We start from the raw sequence: 16,942 nt of genomic DNA, 5'->3' as shown, positions 1-16,942 counted from the left end.
TACACCCTGTTTTCTTCACACCCAATTGTTGCCCAGACATCAATGTCAAAGGTCAGTTGCCAGGTTTTGTATTTGTGCAGTTCTTCTTATAACGGAATCAGGCGAGAGTGAAACGTTTCTTGCAACCACGTCCCTAGCAAATGTGGGAAAAAGGGAAGCAAAGAATATTCCTGTAGGTTTAGCACGCAAAGTGTGCCTGTTGGGAGAAGACAACATGAGATGCCCCCGGGGAAAGAAGTCGTAAGAAGGATACTTTGTGTGTGTAGAGGGGGAAGGAATTACCAAACTTGGGCGAAACGAATGAACTGTCCACTGGGTTTGTTTCAGGAGGCATGGAGTATAAACAAGGCTGTTAGGAAACGCCCTTGGATAGTAAATGAACCCCTCACCGGTTCTGTCCATAAGTTTGAGCTCTTGGCTCTCGAAGACACTCGAGTTTCAGTCCCCTGTGCTAGTCTTCTAGCTCCCTTCCAAGCTGCCTTTCTAGAATGCTTCTCCCCAGTCCCTCCCATTTAGCTCCCCCATTAGGTTGGAAGACCCTAATGGAAACAGACCCTTTGCTTCTGCCTGAGACTCTTTCTCCATAAGGTTCAGATGCTACGTCCCCACGAGGCTGACCGGGTACAACGGCCACACTCCCGTCGGTGGCAATACCAAAGGACAGTCTTGGAAGGAGTCGGGGGTGAAGGTTGCCTCCACCTCCACCAGCTGCTCCCAAAATGTCTGATCTCAATTTTAAAATGGCGGCCAATCCAACAGACACTCAGCTTCTCCTATGTTGACCTTCTGGGACTTTCCCTGGAGTCCACTCTTCCCGGGGCCACCCACAAACCCCTCTTGGCAGACCAGAGATGCTTGTTGGCAAACCAGTGCACCTGAGGCATCAAATATGTCTGAATCCCTTGGGTTCCTCAAGGATGTTGGCATTTCCCAAACGAACCCTACTTTGTTGTGGCATATTACTGCTTTCATTAAAGGCTGACTACAGTTTGCTGTTTCTTTCGGATTCTTACATCTGTATCATGGAGAAGAGTGGTCGAGAGTTTCCTTTTTAAGCTTTAAGAACAGGGAAAATGAAAGGGGAAGTTTTTTCAAAGTGTGTAAGATTTGCAATGTTTCTTTCTTTGCTGTTTTAAGTTTATATATTGATAGGATTTTTGAATGACAAGAAAAAGTTGCAACCATTGAGTTCCCATAAAACTTTCACCCAGTTTCCCCAAATATTAGTCGAGAACGTAATACAGTATGATTATTAAAATCAGGAAATTAATATTGATACGGTACTATTAATGAATCTACAGACTTTATTCAAATGTTGCCAATTGTCCCACTACTGCTCTTTTTTCTGGTCCAGGATTCCATCCAGAATCCCTCACTGTATTTTTTTAAAGTTTATTTATTTTGAGAGAGAGAGAGAGAGAGCAGGGGAGAGACAGAGAGAGACAGAGAGAGAGAATCCCAAGCAGACTCTGCACGGTCAGTGCGGAGCCCCACGTGTGCGGGGGCTCGAACTCACCAATGCGTGAGATCATGACCTGAGCCCAAACCAAGAGTCGGATGCTTACCCCGACTGAACCACCCACGCGCCCTCCTCACTTCATTTCATTGTTGTGTGATGATCTGTGAGTCCCTCAATCTTCTGTTTCCTGACCTTTACGCTGTTGAAGATTTTGTAGAATGTCCCTCAATTTGGGTTAGTCTGTTTTCTCACGGTTAGATTGAGGTAAGGCATCTTTGACCAGAATGCCGCGGAAATGATGTGTTTTTTCTCAGTGCATCAAATCAAGAGGTAAATGATGTTGCTATGCCTTGCAATGATACTGTCAGGATTTCTCACTTGGCTAAGGTAGAGGCTCCCTGCTTTCTCTGCTTCCAGTTACTGTTCTTTCCTTTATAGCTAACAGGTGTCTCGTGGGGAGCTATTTTAAGCCGAAGCAAATAACCCACTCATCATCACACCTCTGCCCACCGTGCTGAGAGTGCATGGATGATTCTTGCCCGCAAAAATTATTACGGTGATGTCTGCCACGTGGTGATTTTCTAAGTCCATCATTCCTGCTACATGTAGTCATTGGGATTCTCCCTGTTAAGGAAGCATTGTTTCTTCTTCATTAGTTTATTTACTTACTCACTTTTAATGTTTCCTTGGTGATTTTTTTTTTTTTGAGAGCACTAGGGATAAATGTAAAAAGAGACAGGGGTAGACTCTTTGAAAATGGAAGGCAGCAAAAAGAAGGGGAGAGATTACAGATAGACATATATTTTTTAATGGGGCTACAACAAAGAGCGGTACAAAGTCGTACCTAACCAGGTGCCTCGTGAGTGACAGGGACACCTTGAGTCTTACTAGCTGCTTTGGGGAAGTATAGTTCTTTTTTTCTTTTTCTTTCTTTTCTAAATATAATTTGTTGTCAAGTCAGCTAACGTGCAGCTTATATACAGTGCGCTCTTGGTTTGGGGAATGGATTCCCATGATTCATCGCTTACCTACAACACTCAGTGCTCATCCCAACAAGTGACCTCCTCCATGCCCATCACCCATTTTCCCCATCTCCCACCCCCCCCCATCAACCCTCAGTTTTTTCTCTGTATTTAAGAGTCTCTTTTGGTTTGCCTCCCTCTCTGTCTGAAATTACTTTTTTCCCGTTCCCTGCCCCCATGGTCCTCCGTTAAGTTTCTCAAATTCCACATATGCGTGAAAACATACATCTGTCTCTCTCTGACTGACTTATTTCACTTAGCATAATACCCTCCAGTTCCATCCACGTTGTTGCAAATGGCAAGGTTTCATTCTTTCTCGTTGCCAAGTAGTATTCCGTTGTAGATATAAACCACATCTTCTTTATCCATTCACCAGTTGATGGACATTGGGGCTCTTTCCATCATTTGGCTATTGTTGAAATGCTGCTCTAAACACTGGGGTACAAGTGCCCCTGTGCATCAACACTCCTGTATCCCTTGGGTAAATTCCTAGCAGTGCTCTTGCTGGGTCAGAGGGCAGATCTATTTTTAACGTTTCGAGGAGCCTCCACAGTTTTCCAGAGCGGCTGCACCAGTTTGCATTCCCACCAACAGCGCAAGAGGGTGGGAAGGTGTAGTTCTAAGTTCTGGCCAATAGGTGTCAGGTGTTGATCAGATCTCCTGGTCAGTGGCTTGCCCTTTGGGCACAGGGAGACACAGGTGGAGCTCGGGAGGGGTGGGGTAACAGGAGAGCCTGGGGGGAGGCAGGAAGGGACTAAGTGGTCCTCACCGGCTGCTCAGCTCCCTGGTAGTGAACTCTCACAGGCTACCCTGCTTCAGCTTTCCACCTTCGGTTTTAGGCATACCAAGCACATGGGCCAAGTCAGGGATGCCCTAACTTTCAGAGTGATCTCACAGTTCACCATGTCAATCTGGCATACATCGTGTCATTCTTACTACTCGGTTCCTGATTCCACAGCAGTTCTAAGCCATCCTGCTCCCCTCTGGCCACCTCTGGGTTGTCTCCATATTCCCCCTTCTCCTGTTTGGTGGTGGGGAAAAAGTAGGGATTGGGGAAACCAGAGTCCTCGCCCACCCTTATCAAGACGCCCACCCTTATCAAGTCATAGGACTCCAAGCATGTCCTCTCTGTCTTTCCTGGTTCTGGTTCCTGTGTGTGTGTGTGTGTGTGTGTGTGTGTGTGTGTGTGTGAGAGAGAGAGAGAGAGAGAGAGAGAGACTAGGTGGTATGAGGGGGTTGGGATGGAGGATGAGACATAGAACTACCAGACAGGTTCTGAGCGCCTTTCTGGAACCCGACCTCCGTGTTCGCCCAAGGGTACTTTCTGTTTCTATGTCTTTGGGGAAGTTGCTTTTTCTTGGTATTTAGGGAGTCAGGAAAAGAAAAGTCATTGGTGTGTTCACGTCTCTCAAAGCCTCAGGTAGGGTTGTGGCTTTGGACCAACAGCAACGTACGAGCTTGTGGCCAATTTCAAACGCCTTTAACAGCTATTGTGACACAGAGTCCCATTCAATAGTGGAAGTGGGAATTTCAGCCTTGCCCTTTGTTAAGTCCGAAACGAAGGGCTCATTTTTCCTTGCCAGGACGGCCTGCACCGTAGCCAACGTTCCTACCCTCATTTTGTAAGTGGGGAAACTGAGGCACGGGGAAGTGCAGCGACTCCCGGGATTCCGCGATGCGTTCTTCCTGCCAGCGTCGTCTAGGGGGAAGAGGGAGGAGGCAAAAAGAGGGCCTTGACTCCGGAGACGACCCCTCCTCACTTCATGGGCTGAGAAATGGCCGAAGTGACAGCCACTGGCGAAGGAAAGGGGGGGGATCAGCCCGGAGACTGGAGCTGCGGGGCAGAAAGCCTGCCTTCTCGCAGAGGAGGGGGAGGCCTGGCGGGGGGGGGGGGGGGGAGGGTCCGGGCGCCCGTCTGCGCACCAGGGGTGCAGGCATTTTAAAGGTTAAGAGCACCCAGAGAAAATAGAAGTAGCAGGAGGAAGTGGGGCGCTGGGTCGCAGCGAGAGAAGGAAGCAGCTCTTCGGAGCTTCCCTTTTCTCCTCCTTCCCCGAAGCCCCCACCCCAAGCCCTCCCCTCCTGCTCCGCCCACCCCTCCTGCAGGGCCGAGGCCCGCTTCCGCTCCCTGGGACCGGCCGCACCTGCCTCCCGGGGGATCGCGGGCCCTCGGGGGTGCCCCTCCGGCCGTGGCCGCCCGCCCGCGGGGCCTGTCCCTTCCAGGGCAGACGCGCGCGTCGCTGGCACCGCGGCTCCTGCGCGCTGCGCGGGGTCAGGAGGGGGACTCAGGCTGCGGGGGCCCGCCGGACCCTCGCCCGCCCGGCCGCCAGGGGGCGCTAGAGGCCGGCTGGGCGCCCCGCCCCGCCCCCCGGAGTGGCCCCGCCCCCGTCCCGCCCCGCCGTCGGAGCGCTGCTGGGGCTGATGCTGGGACTCGCCGCGCGGCTGCTGCCCGGCGCCGTGGTCCCGACCGCACGCGAGCCGCGGGGAGTCGCCGCTGGAGAGGGGCTCGGCGCCCGGCGGGGACTGCAGGTGCGTGGCCGGCCGGGCGGCGAGGGCGCGAGAGGGGGCGGCCTGCGCACCGTCGGGGAGCCGTGCGCTCGGACCGCGGCGGCGGCGGCGGGCGGGCTGGGCAGTCGGGGTGTCTCTCCGTGGGCACGGGGTCCTCGCACCTGCCGCCCCGGTAATCCCGGAGACAGAAGGGGCGTCCCGGGGTGGGGTGCGTCCGCCGGGTAGCCACTGCGGAAGGCCGGGGCGGCGCGTGTGGCCGCGGCCTCCTGCCTCCGTCGCGGGCCGGCGCGAGGAGGGGGTCGCGGAGCCCGCGCGCCTCTCCGCCTGGGGACTGTCGCGGTGAATGCGGGCACCGCCGTCAGGACCCGGGGGGTCGCGGAGGTGCCCCGGCGCCGGCCGCTCTCCTAGAGCACCGCCCGTCGGCGCGGTGGCTCGAGCCGTGTTTACACCCGGGTGTCCCTGCGTGGCTCCGCGGGTGCGTGCGTGCAGGTGTGTGTGCGCGTGCGCGCGCGCGCTGGCCCATCCCGGGGCTCCGGGTACATCGGCAAGAGGTTCGGGTCAGGAGGAGGAAGGAGATGGTTCGGAGGGAAGAAGGAAGGCGAGTTGAAAGCCGCAGGATGTGGTATGAAGAGTTTAACAAGCCTCTGCGCCGAGAGGAGGTTTGGCGAAATGAGGGCTAAAAGTAGGCCAGGTCGGCCCGGGCCCGGAAGGCCCCTTCTGGGCTGCCCTTCGCTTCCTCCCTCAGCTCGTCGCTGCAACTTCTGATCCGCCCCCTTGCTCCTGGCCTAGACCACCTGGTAAGGGCCCGGGTTCCCAGAACTTGTTAAAGCACACCTGCCCCAGGCCCCAGCCCCAGCTTTGGGGGGCGTCCGCTGGGGGCAGGTCTGGAATCTTTTTCTAAAATTTGAGCAAGCTCCTTGAAGGATGCCGCTGGAGCCACTGCTTGAGAGCCCCGTGTGATGTGGAAGGGAGACCTGAGTTGCCGGCCAGGCCCTGCTGTGCGACCCGGAGTATCTTACCACCCCTCTCCCAGACTGGTTGTCCTGTCTCTAAAATGGGCTGTAATAGCGACCTCACGGGGCTGGGGGGAAATAGATGAGAAAAGCGTGAGGAGAGTAGCCGCGCACGGAAGCTGCTTCCTGGGTATTGATCTGCAGCAACGAGCGTGGGGATCAGAGGCTTCCCTCCTTCCCCAGCCTGCCCCGCCGCCGTGTGGGTCCAGGAAGACAAAACAAGAAGGTTTCAGATAATCAGGCTCTCTCTTCCTGCTTCAGGATACCGTTCCTTGCTTTTTGGAGCATAAGCCGCCAGGACTGTGGGGTCTTAAGACACCCCCTCCCCCCCGACCTCCAGCTTAAGTGAGGCGTGGTCCCCCCATCTCTGCCTCTCCTTCCTCCCTCCGGTGCAGCTCTGGTTGTCTCTTTCAAGAATAATCAGGGGAAGCTGAGTGGGGGGACTGCATGAAAAGCATGTTTGGGGTTCGTGGAGGGGTAACGATGCTAAGACCACACATGGATCGTGGGCCTCCTGGCTGAGGAGTGTCGGAGGAGGAGAGCCAGCGAGGCCCGGACAGCCTGGGGAGCTTGGGTTCAGCTGAGTATTTGAGCCTTTCTGACTCTGCCCTCGTTCCAGGAGGCTCACCCCAGCGGGATCCCTGTGAACCAGAAGTCTTGTTTGGCTCAGCTGTGGGTGGGCTGCAAGCCTCTGGATCAGCTCCTTAAGAGAGGAAGCTTCTGGAGGGGCAAGATGGTGATGAGCCGTCACTCGGGGTTGGGAGGGAGAGAGGTGGTCAGTTTGCTTTTTGAGCCTCTGGTATAGATGTGTGCAAGGGAACAAAGGAGGGGTTGCACTTGATTTCTGCAGATGAGACATCCCCACAGCAAACATATACGACCTATGAGGATATCCCATTGATTTGAAGACGTAAGTGTATATGTTCACGTTTTAACAGCTTGGAAATCAACATCCGTCTTACCTTCTATGGCATTGTACCATCATAGCCGACAGCAATATTTCTTTCTTAGTGGCACGCAAAATAACAGCTCACCTTACGATTGAGGGCATCTTAGGGGCGCCTGGGTGGCTCGGTCGGTTGGGTGTCCAACTCTTGATTTCAGCTCAGGTCATGATCCCGGGGTGGTGGGATCGAGCCCCGTGTTGGGCTCTGCACTGAGTGTGGAGCCTGCTTGGGATTCTCTCTCTCTCCCTGTGCCCCTCTCTCCTACTCGTGCTCTCTCTAAATAATAATAATAATAATAATTATTATTATTATTATTATTTAAAAAAACCGTTGGAGTCATCTTAGATCCTGTTAAATGCAATGTACATTTTACAGATTTGGGTTAGGGGAATGCTGTAGAAATACCCAGGTACGCACAGAATTACGTCATTCCCCTGAGTGAATCTGCGTGGATTTTTCCAGTAGCTTGACCTCATGGACACCAAAACTTTTCACTGTACCCACCTGTAGAGGAAATCCTTGTCACTTGTGTGGCTCGCTTTCATACATATAGTAAGTACATCGAACGCCACGTAATAACGTCTTAGGAATCATCAGCTCATTCTACCTCCACTCCCTCTCGTACCTTGGCTTCGCTCGGGACAACGTGTCTGCCCCTTCTCGCTCATCTTGCTCTCGGCTCCTGTCTCCTTCCGCTGTACGTTCGCGGTGTTGGGCGCTGGACTGAGTATTTCACGTTCTTTGGTCCTTCACGGCCGCACTCCGAGGTAGCAAAAACTACGATCCGAACGTTACGGATGCGGACACGGAGGACCCAGGCCACGCTGCTAGAACGTGCCAGGGCTGGGCTGACTCTCTGAGATGACCAGGCCCCAGTGGCAGCTTGGATGTGCTTGTGGGTGTGAAGTTCGTGCCCTCTAGGGCATGACTCTTGGGGCATGAACCGTGGCCAACCACAGGGCCTCCAGACCGGCGGTGGGGCTCTGGATGATGGGGCTTTTCAGTCCAGTGCCTTCTGGATAAGCGAGACACGGCTGTGACAAGTGCACCCAGGAGGAGGGTGGGGGCTGAGGAATCGGAAGCAGGGGGTGACTGGTGGTGGCCCCGAGCAGACGCTGGGCCCTTCTTGGGTCTGGTGGGTCTACCAGTTGGGGTTCTAGGCTTTGGGCTCTAGAGTTTGGTCTCAGTGGGAGACCCCAGCCTCCGGCCTTCCCCGGCTCCCGGCCCAGACTTTCTCCTGCGGCCGTGGTCACGTAAGGCGATGAACCTGAGCAAGATTTTTAACTGCGAACCCTTGAGAGCGGCCGTTGCCCCCTCCCCCACACCCCTCGGAGAAGGCTCATACCACTAGGCATGGTAGCCAGGCCTCCCACCAGCCAGCTCTGGCCCACCCTGCCGCTTTATGTCCTGAAGCTCAGGCAGGCCTCTGTACCTTTGCACGTGCTAGTCCTTCTCGCCACGTTACCCTTCTTTGCTTCCTCTACTGCCCAGTGGAGTCATAACTCCTTCCCCTCCGCGTTCAGACCTCATCATCTTGGAAGCCTTTCCCAACCCCCGCCTCGCCCCGCGGCACGGGCCCCACCTCCAGTCCCCCCCTCCCGCACCTCGGGCGCCCTCCTGACGGAGCACTGACCGCTCTGGCCCACGGGGTCTGACCCGTAGCTCATGGGCTGGCTCGCCTGAGCCCCCTGTGCTCAGCGTGGCTGTTCAGCTGTCACCGTGGAACTCACTCCCCAGGGTGTCACAGGCAAGAAATCCACGCACACCCGGCAGTGGGAGTTGCCCGCTCGCCAGAGGGTGTAGGGGGCAGGAGGGTGGGGTGTGCTTTTCATTTTCGTGTCCTCCCGAGTCTCGTCAGTGCTGTTATTGACCTAGGCAAATGACTCTGTGTGGTTTCCTTGTTGGGGGCGGGGCTGGGGTGTGAGGGCCGAGGGTGGCTCCTGACCTGCCCCCCATGGAGTCGACTGGCCTTGTGTCTGCCCACCTCCTCCTCCGCTGCTAGGCATGTGACCTTGGGTCGGTCCGTGCGTGTCCTCCCAGTGTCAGATGATTTCCTGGGACTCGTCAGCTCGTTCTACCTCCACTCCCTTTCGTACCTTGGCTTCGCTCGGGACAACGTGTCTGCCCCTTCTCGCTCATCTTGCTCTCGGCTCCTGTCTCCTTCCGCTGTACGTTCGCGGTGTTGGGCGCTGGACTGAGTATTTCACGTTCTTTGGTCCTTCACGGCCGCACTCCGAGGTAGCAAAAACTACGATCCGAACGTTACGGATGCGGACACGGAGGACCCAGGCCACGCTGCTAGAACGTGCCAGGGCTGGGCTGACTCTCTGAGATGACCAGGCCCCAGTGGCAGCTTGGATGTGCTTGTGGGTGTGAAGTTCGTGCCCTCTAGGGCGTGACTTTTGGGGCATGAACTGTGGCCAACCACAGGGCCTCCAGACCGGCGGTGGGGCTCTGGATGATGGGGCTTTTCAGTCCAGTGCCTTCTGGATAAATGAGACACAGCTGTGGCAAAGCTCCGGGCTCTGGGGACCCCTGAACAACACAATGTTCTTGCGCTTGTGAAATTAGTCTGGCGGGCAAGACACTAGACACACACATCGTGTAATCGCAATGGTGAGAATGGGGGCGGCGGGGGGGGGGGGGGCTGTGAGATTACATAAAGGTTGATCCACACATTTGGGGGGTGAAGGCAAGGTTTCCCTAACGATGTCATTTTCTCGTTGACACTTGAGAGATACAAGATGGAAAGAGGGATGCTGAGAACAGTAGTACCTAATGTTAGCGGATGCATGCTAAGTGCTCCTGGGTGCATCCTCTTGGGTGTTCCTTTTTTTTTTTTTTTTTTTTTTTACATTTTATTTATTTTTGAGAGAGAGACAGAGCGCAAGTGGGAGAGAGGCAGAGAGAGAGGGAGGCACAGAATCCGAAGCAGCCTCCAGGCTCCGAGACATCAGCACAGAGCCCGATGCGGGGCTCGAACTCACAGACCGCGAGATCATGACCTGAGCTGAAGTTGGACGCTTAACCGACTGAGCCCTGCAGGCGTTCCTTTTAACCGTCCTGAGGGCTGCGGGGGCTCCTCTCCTGGGGGCATCAGTGAGGCACCTGCTGTCAGGCACCCCACCCACGGTCTGGCGTAGACCAGGGCCTCAAGCCCTCAGCCCTATCTCTTCCTCCCTTGCCCCCGCCCCAGACTCCGCGTCCGGCTCAAGGACGTGAAGGCCATCAGTTCTATTACTGGCGCTTCCGTTTTCCTTGGGCACCGGTCATCAGCGGGGAGCATGGTTTGCGGATGTCCCCGGGGGCTCCTGCAAGAGTCCTCTGCATCGGCGGCAGAGGAAACCTCCACGCTTGGGAAACAAGCACGCTGTCCGCCGGGCCTCCGCTCCGCCCCTCTCCAAACCTGCTCACTTACAGGGTTAGGAACCCCTGATTGTCCGCCGTCCCTTGACTCTCCGCACCCTTCTTCCCCATCCAAACTCGTCTTCCCGGAACCACGAAGCCTGCACAGGCGTTTGGGGTCTGGGCTTGGTCATTTTGACCCTTGGCAGGAGAATTGTCACTCACACACACACACAGACACACACACACACACACACACACACACACGCACGGTTTCTCTCCCCCTCTCTTCCAGAGTTCTGCGTAAAAGGTCAGGGTGTTCTCAGAGCTCTGCAGTTCACCAGCAAAGCCAGGGTATTCACCCCTGTTCTCAAAAACAGGACTTTCTTTCTGCCGATTTCTTGGGGTAACCCCCCAGCATCGCTGCACACGGGGAGTCAGCCGTGGCTAGAGGCCAGCGGGGGGAGGGGGTGACCGATGATTGAAACTTGCAAACTGCACGGGAGGTCACCGGTGACTCACTGGTGAGGTGTCAAGGTGGCCCGTGCAGGGTGGGGGGTGGGAGGGTGAGCTCCCTGACCGTTCACTGAGCCCCAGCCACGCTTATCACTTTCTGAATGTCTCATCAAGTCTTGAATTCAAGCCATCTTCGAGACGATGAAATTCAAGACCATCTGCGAGCAAAAGTATTACTTTTGCTCATGGTGTCCTTATAAGAAGCTCTGCTGTTCCCTCCACAGCTGTTTCGTTACCAGAGATGCTCCCAGCGTCTCGAGCTTCCAAGGGCTGGAATGAGCCGGGGGCTTGGTCTCTGTGATACGTGGTCCCCATCAAGTGCCACGTGGGAAGGGGGTTTTCTCCGGTTCCTCATTTTGCTAAGGATTTTTAAAAGCATGAATGGAAGTTACGTCTGCCAAATACTTCTCTTTTTAAATTTTTTTTAAAGTTTATTCATTTTTGAGAGAGAGAGAGAGAGAGAGAGAGAGAGAGAGAGTCCAAGTGAGGGAGGGGCAGAGAGAGGGAGACAGAGAATCTGAAACAGGCTCCAGGCTCTGAGCCATCAGCACAGAGCCTCACGCGGGGCTTGAACCCACGAACCGTGAAGTCATGACCTGAGCCGAAGTCGGATGCTTAATGACTGAGCCACCCACGTGCCCCTGCGAAATACTTTTTTAAGCATCTACCAGGAGATCCTCATATCCTTTTGCCTGGCCTTAGATTTGTATGACGCATCATATCCTTAACTTGAGCCCTCCCTGCACTTCTGGAACGAACTCCAGTTGGCCAAGGTGGTTTTTTCTTTTAATACAGTGCTAGGTCTGACCTGCTGGGATTCTCTTTTGGATTTTTTGCATCCATACTCGCAAGTAAGGCTGGCCTGCACTTTCCTTTTCTGTCCTGCTGTTGTCGGGGTTTTAACGCGCTGGCGATACCCTGGAGGCGTTTCGGCTTCTCCTGCACCCTGGGACCCCCAGGGAGAGCGGCCGGAGCAAGGAAGTGATCTGCTCCCGGAAAGTCGGGAGAAAGGCTCTGGTTTTTAGTTCCTCTGCTGCTCATTCCTGGCTTCCCGGCCCCCAGGCCTTCCTCCCCTCTTGTCCCTTCCCCGGCCTTCCAGGCATAGACCTGCTGCCTCAGTGTCCCCAGCTGGAGCCTGGGAGCCATCTTTGATTCTTGGTCTCCGCCAGGCCGCCACTAATTCCCATGAGTCCTTGCTTTCCGTGCCCTTTGGCTACGGGATGGCCTGTTTCCACAGGGAGCTGCTCTGGTCTGGCGAGGATGCTGATATAACAAATTCACACACAGAGAAAGGTCACCAGAGGTGGTGATGACATAATACAAAATGAGAAAAGAAGCCCGGAGGTTTTCCTCCAAGAAGAAGACACAAGGGAGAAGTAATGTCTATCTTCAGATGTTTGGAGGGTGGTGTTTTTTGGAGAAGGTGGAGACTACCTGCTTGGGGCGGGGGGTGGGGGGGTGTCATACTCCAGGAAGGAGAAAGAGGGACCTCAGGAGACCTGAGCTTGTGACAAGGAAGATCTTGGACAAATTCAGAACATATCAACCATGGAACAGGTGGTCTTGTGATAATGAGTTCCCCATCAGGGGAAGCATTCAAGGGAAATACATGTCATACGTAGACGCGATTGCCGTGAGAATGGAGACCGAGGATGCTCCGCTCCCAAGTCTGCAGTTCTGCAAATCACAGTGGCCGTGTCCGACGGGTTGTAGACAGATTGGTTGTTCTGAGAACGTAATTTGAATTTAAGAAGTTCAGTGGCCTCGAGTAGACAAATCCCAAAGCTGGACAGTTCCTCCGCAAACCCCACAGCCCTGCCTCCCAGCTCTTCCCCCGGAGCAGGGGCGCTTCTGTGGTCAGGAGAATGTAGCCTGCCATGGTAGGAGACCCCGGAGCCACCGCGGGAGCCCGGGATCCTCGGCCACATCCCGAGCTGGAGCCTGAGCTTTTGGTGGTATCTCGTGTTCTTGGACTTCTTCTGACACCCGGTGTCATACATACACCGGGTCCCACCGCGAGGATCACCTTCCTGCGCGGCTGACCCAGATCCGCTCTTGGGGCCAGCCCGCCCTGTCTCCGGGTTGGCCTGCGGAGTGATGGCCCCTTGTGTGGGGGGTTTTTCGGGGCCTGTGTTTCATAGGCCTGTGAGTTTTGCATTCACTTCTGTGCTGACATCTTGGGAGTTTCATTCTGAGAAAACGAAAAGTCAAGAGTTTTCCTTGGTCTGTGATTGTGCTTAGGAGAACACGGCGGGGGAGGGAGGGGTGGGGGCGGGGGACTATGGCGTGATGTTCATACCCCAGGGTGGGGGGAGGAGATGACCCCTCCTCGTTCCGGCCTCTGTCCACGGGTCTGAGCCTGTTCCCTTCTGGATCAAACGGGCTGTGAGATTCCAACAGCTTGTGCGTTTTCCCCAGTCCGCCCTCCGACACGGGACTTGTGGGAGTTCTTCCTTCGTCACGGTGCCCATTTGTAGACTCCAAGCGGCTACAAATCCTTAGGACTACAATGGCACTGTGTTGTCGCCCTCCACCCAGTCTCCTCCGTAGGCTGGCTTCCTCCAAGGTCGCTGGCGACTTTGCAGTGATAAACCCAGTGTTCCCCTCCTACCCAACGTCTCTCTTTGGAGGCTCTGTAGCATGTGATGCAACAAAGCCAAATTCAGAACACATCAACCATGGAGCGGGTGACCTTGTGGTCATGAGTTCCCCGTCCAGGGAAGCATTCAAGAGAAGTACGTGTCATACGTAGACGCGACTGCCGTGAGAATGGAGACCGAGGATGCTCCGCTCCCAAGTCTGCAGTTCTGCAAATCACAGTGGCCGTGTCTGATGGGTCGGAGACAGCTTGGTTGTTCTGAGCACGAAACTTGAACTTAAGTTCAGTGGCCTCGAGGAGACAAATCCCAAAGCTGGGCGGTCCCCCCGCAAACCCCACAGAGGCTCCCCTGGATCTCTTTCTCCGCCGCCTGCGCCTCCCCTTCTGGCCACCCCTCGGGTGCGTTCACCTCCCTTACCTTTGTGTCGAAGCCCATGCGGGCCGTTGGCTCTGTTCCCACCTCAGCCCCTGTTCAGAGCCCAGCGCCTCGCCCACAAAGCAGGCTTCCTCTACAGACTTCCCCATTCGTGGTTCTGGTGACAATACACTCCTAGACTTGAAACCTTGGAGTCACCACCCCTGGGCCCCCCCCTCCACCTTCCTGTTCTCCGCTCTCCAGCCAGTGCCATGGTGCAGCTGGCCCTTCTCACTTCCCCAGCGTTCTCTGTGCCAGGACACTCAGCTGTCGTCACCTTTTACGCCCGCCCGTGGGCCTCCGGGCCACGGCCTGCCTTCTGCTCTTCCTCTCTCTCTGCCTCTCCCCCACTCATGCTCTCTCTCAGTCTTAAAATAAATAAATAAATAAATAAATAAATAACACATTAAAAAGGAAAAAAAAAAACCCTGTGGCCTTGTCTTTGTTATGGGACAAGGCACGCGTCTCCCTTTCGGCCCCTTCAGGCCCCAGGAGCCCCTGGCCAACTCCGCGTGCCCAGACCCCACCCCCTGGGAGCCCTCTGCTCACCCTCCAGGTCAGTCAGAAGTAAGTCTGACAGTGGGGAGGCCCTGGGGAGCCGCCGCCCCCCCCCCCCCCAACAGGGGCCTGAGGAAGTAAGTGTGTGTTTGCAACATGATGTTTACACGTTTACTAGGCAGAGGGGATGCCTGTCCTGGCTGTCCGGCGGGCTGTGGGGCAATCCGGAACGCTGCTTTCCCGGGGAGGGAGGCAGAGAGATGCCTGGAGTTTTTCTGGGGATTCTTTAAACATCCCCAAGGGTGCCTGGCCCTGCTGACCCTGGAGGAGGCCGAGGGAAGTGTAGAAGTCAAGTTTTGGGTTTTTTTTTAATATTTTGGGGAGAGGGCAAGCAGGGGAGGGGCACGGAGAGGGGGACAGTGGATCCGAAGCAGGCTCTGCCTTGACAGGCTGGCGGCAGGAAGCCCGACGCGGGGCTCGAACTCACGAACCGCGAGATCATGGCCTGAGCCGAAGTCGGACGCTCAGCCGACGGAGCCGCCCAGGCACCCCGAGAAGTCAAGTTTTTAAACTGGGAGAAAGTAAAGTGTCACCAGTAAGCGTTATTAACTTGCATATTCACGAATGTGGCTCTGGTAGCCTATTGGGAACCTTCAGAGTGACGGGCGACTCCCTTCTGTCACTTGTTGTCACTCACAAGCAGGGTGACGGGTCAGGGTAAGCAAGGACGAGGGTCTTTTTTTCTTCCTTTTTTCTTTTTTCCCCTTCGAGCGGGAGTAATGCTTTGGAGAGGAAAGGGGACCTTCTGGGGGGAGGAGAGAGCAGTGGGGAAGACACCCCAGGAGCCAGAACCCTCCTGTCCTGATTCATCCAAGGTGGAGCCCTCTCTGTGCCCACCTGAAAAATGGGCCAAGGAGGCTGACACTGGCCTCCCGCCTCCTCAGACACTTGTGGCAGCCCTGGGGTCCCCCCCCAACCCCGCCAGCCTGGGGCCACTGCCACGGCCCCCACGGGAGAGTGCGCGCCTGCGTCCAGGGCCCCTTACTATCTCTGTGACCCAACACGACCGTCCGGACGGGTAAAGTGCCCCAGGCTCTGGTGGCCCCGGGGACGGGAATCCTGTAGCTCCCCCTCCGCAGCAAGCGGGTGACCCAGGCATGGGGCTCACCGTGGCCACCTGACTTCTCTTGCCCCGAGGCTGTTTTCTGTGGTGAGCTGGCCCTCTGAAGCCATCAGAGAGAGGTCGCAAGATGCGAGCTGCCCAGCCACAGGGCACAGGTGCAGAGGACTCCCGTGGCATCCACGCACGAGCCCGCGGGTCAGAGTGCCCTCACGGCGGTTTGTCTGCATGTAAGGTGCCGTAAGATGTGAAAGGAGGGGGGGACATCTAGGCGCCTTTAAAGAAGTCGGTCATCAAACCTCCTAGTGTAGAGAGGCAGACGTGGGCTTGGGTGGGGACGGACTAGCCTTGGGTGGCATCTACAATCTAGACACGCATTTCTGAACTAGTGAGGCTAAGGAGCTCAGGCCCACGGCACGTGAGCCGTTTGGGCTTCTAGAAGGTACCCGAGTCAGGTGGAAAAACACGGCACCCGGGGGACCCGCGGGAAATGTCGGAAGCGAGCCCTCAAGGCCGCATGGCCGTGTACTGGAGGCCATGGATGAAGAAGGAGGGGCCAACAGCGCCCCATTCCCCTGTCGTCTTGCCCCCTGCCCGAGGCCGCGTGCTGTCACGGTCCAGCCACTGTCCCGAGAGGCATGGAGAACGCCCTTCCTTGGGCCACGGCTCTGTGCTGCTGGGTCCCCATCAACGCTGCCGTATGGAGGGTGTGGAAGGGATGGGGTGGGGGCCGCGGTTCAGTCCGCCTCGGTGTTGTCCCTCCCCCTCCCCATTCAGTGAGTTTGAAGATAAGGGATTCCTTCCCGCTGTCACTCCTGTGACCCACTCAGTGGACGGAGATGGCAACACGATTATTATTTTTAGTAAAGACTTCACGGGGTGCCTGGGCGGCTCAGGCGGTTGAGCGTCCGGCTCTTGGTTTCGGCTTAGAGCATGATCCCGGGGTCACGGGATTGAGCCCCGGGTCCGGCTCCACATTGAGTGTGCAGCCTGCTTGGGATTCTCTCTCTTGCTCTTGCCCCTCTTCCCTGCTCTCTCTCTCTCTCTCTCTCTCTCTCAAAAGAGACTTAATTCCTTTAAAGCAATTTTAAGGTTGCAACAAAATTGGGAGGAAGGTACAGAGTTTCCCATATACCCCCGACCCCATGCATAGCCTCCCCCGTTCTGAACACCACCTGCCAGAATGGAACATTTCTAACCAAGGATGAACCTGTATTGACATATCATCACCGCCCCAGATGCATAGTTTACCTTAGGGTTCGCTGCTGGCGTGGCACATTCTGTGAGTTTTCGGCAAATGTGTAATGACCTGCGTCCATCATTATATTACGCAGAGCATTTTGAACGCTCTAGAATTCCTCTGTGCTTTTGTTTATCTCTCCCTTTCCCCTGCCCCCCACCCCTGGCGGTCACCGATCATTTTGTTGTCTTCATAGCTTTGCCTTGGAGACATCGCTGTTCATGAAACGGTTTGGGAGGGACGGTTTTGTAATGCCCATACTG

At 55.7% G+C, this 16,942-nt stretch overlaps 1 protein-coding gene across 5 annotated transcripts in view; it reads left to right on the top strand.

The window, feature by feature from the left end:
• Positions 1 to 4,611: 4,611 nt before the first annotated feature.
• The window catches only part of PIK3R5 (phosphoinositide-3-kinase regulatory subunit 5), a 69,826-nt gene continuing 57,495 nt past the window's right edge, over positions 4,612 to 16,942 (top strand). The window contains exons 1-2 of one of the 5 annotated variants that reach the window (XM_053211567.1): positions 4,859 to 5,007; positions 14,769 to 14,905. The gene's annotated coding sequence lies outside the window, so the exon portion shown is untranslated. Of the gene's footprint in view, positions 5,008 to 5,107; positions 5,784 to 14,768; positions 14,915 to 16,942 lie in introns of those variants that run through there. The other 4 variants (XM_053211566.1, XM_027047691.2, XM_027047687.2 and 1 more) reach the window with 4 other exon arrangements.

The sequence above is a fragment of the Acinonyx jubatus genome, chromosome E1, assembly GCF_027475565.1.
Source record: "Acinonyx jubatus isolate Ajub_Pintada_27869175 chromosome E1, VMU_Ajub_asm_v1.0, whole genome shotgun sequence".
In the NCBI taxonomy this organism is placed as follows: Eukaryota; Metazoa; Chordata; class Mammalia; order Carnivora; family Felidae; genus Acinonyx; species Acinonyx jubatus.
The sequence above is the reverse complement of the archived record's forward strand: the minus strand, read 5'-3'. Positions and strand labels throughout refer to the sequence as shown.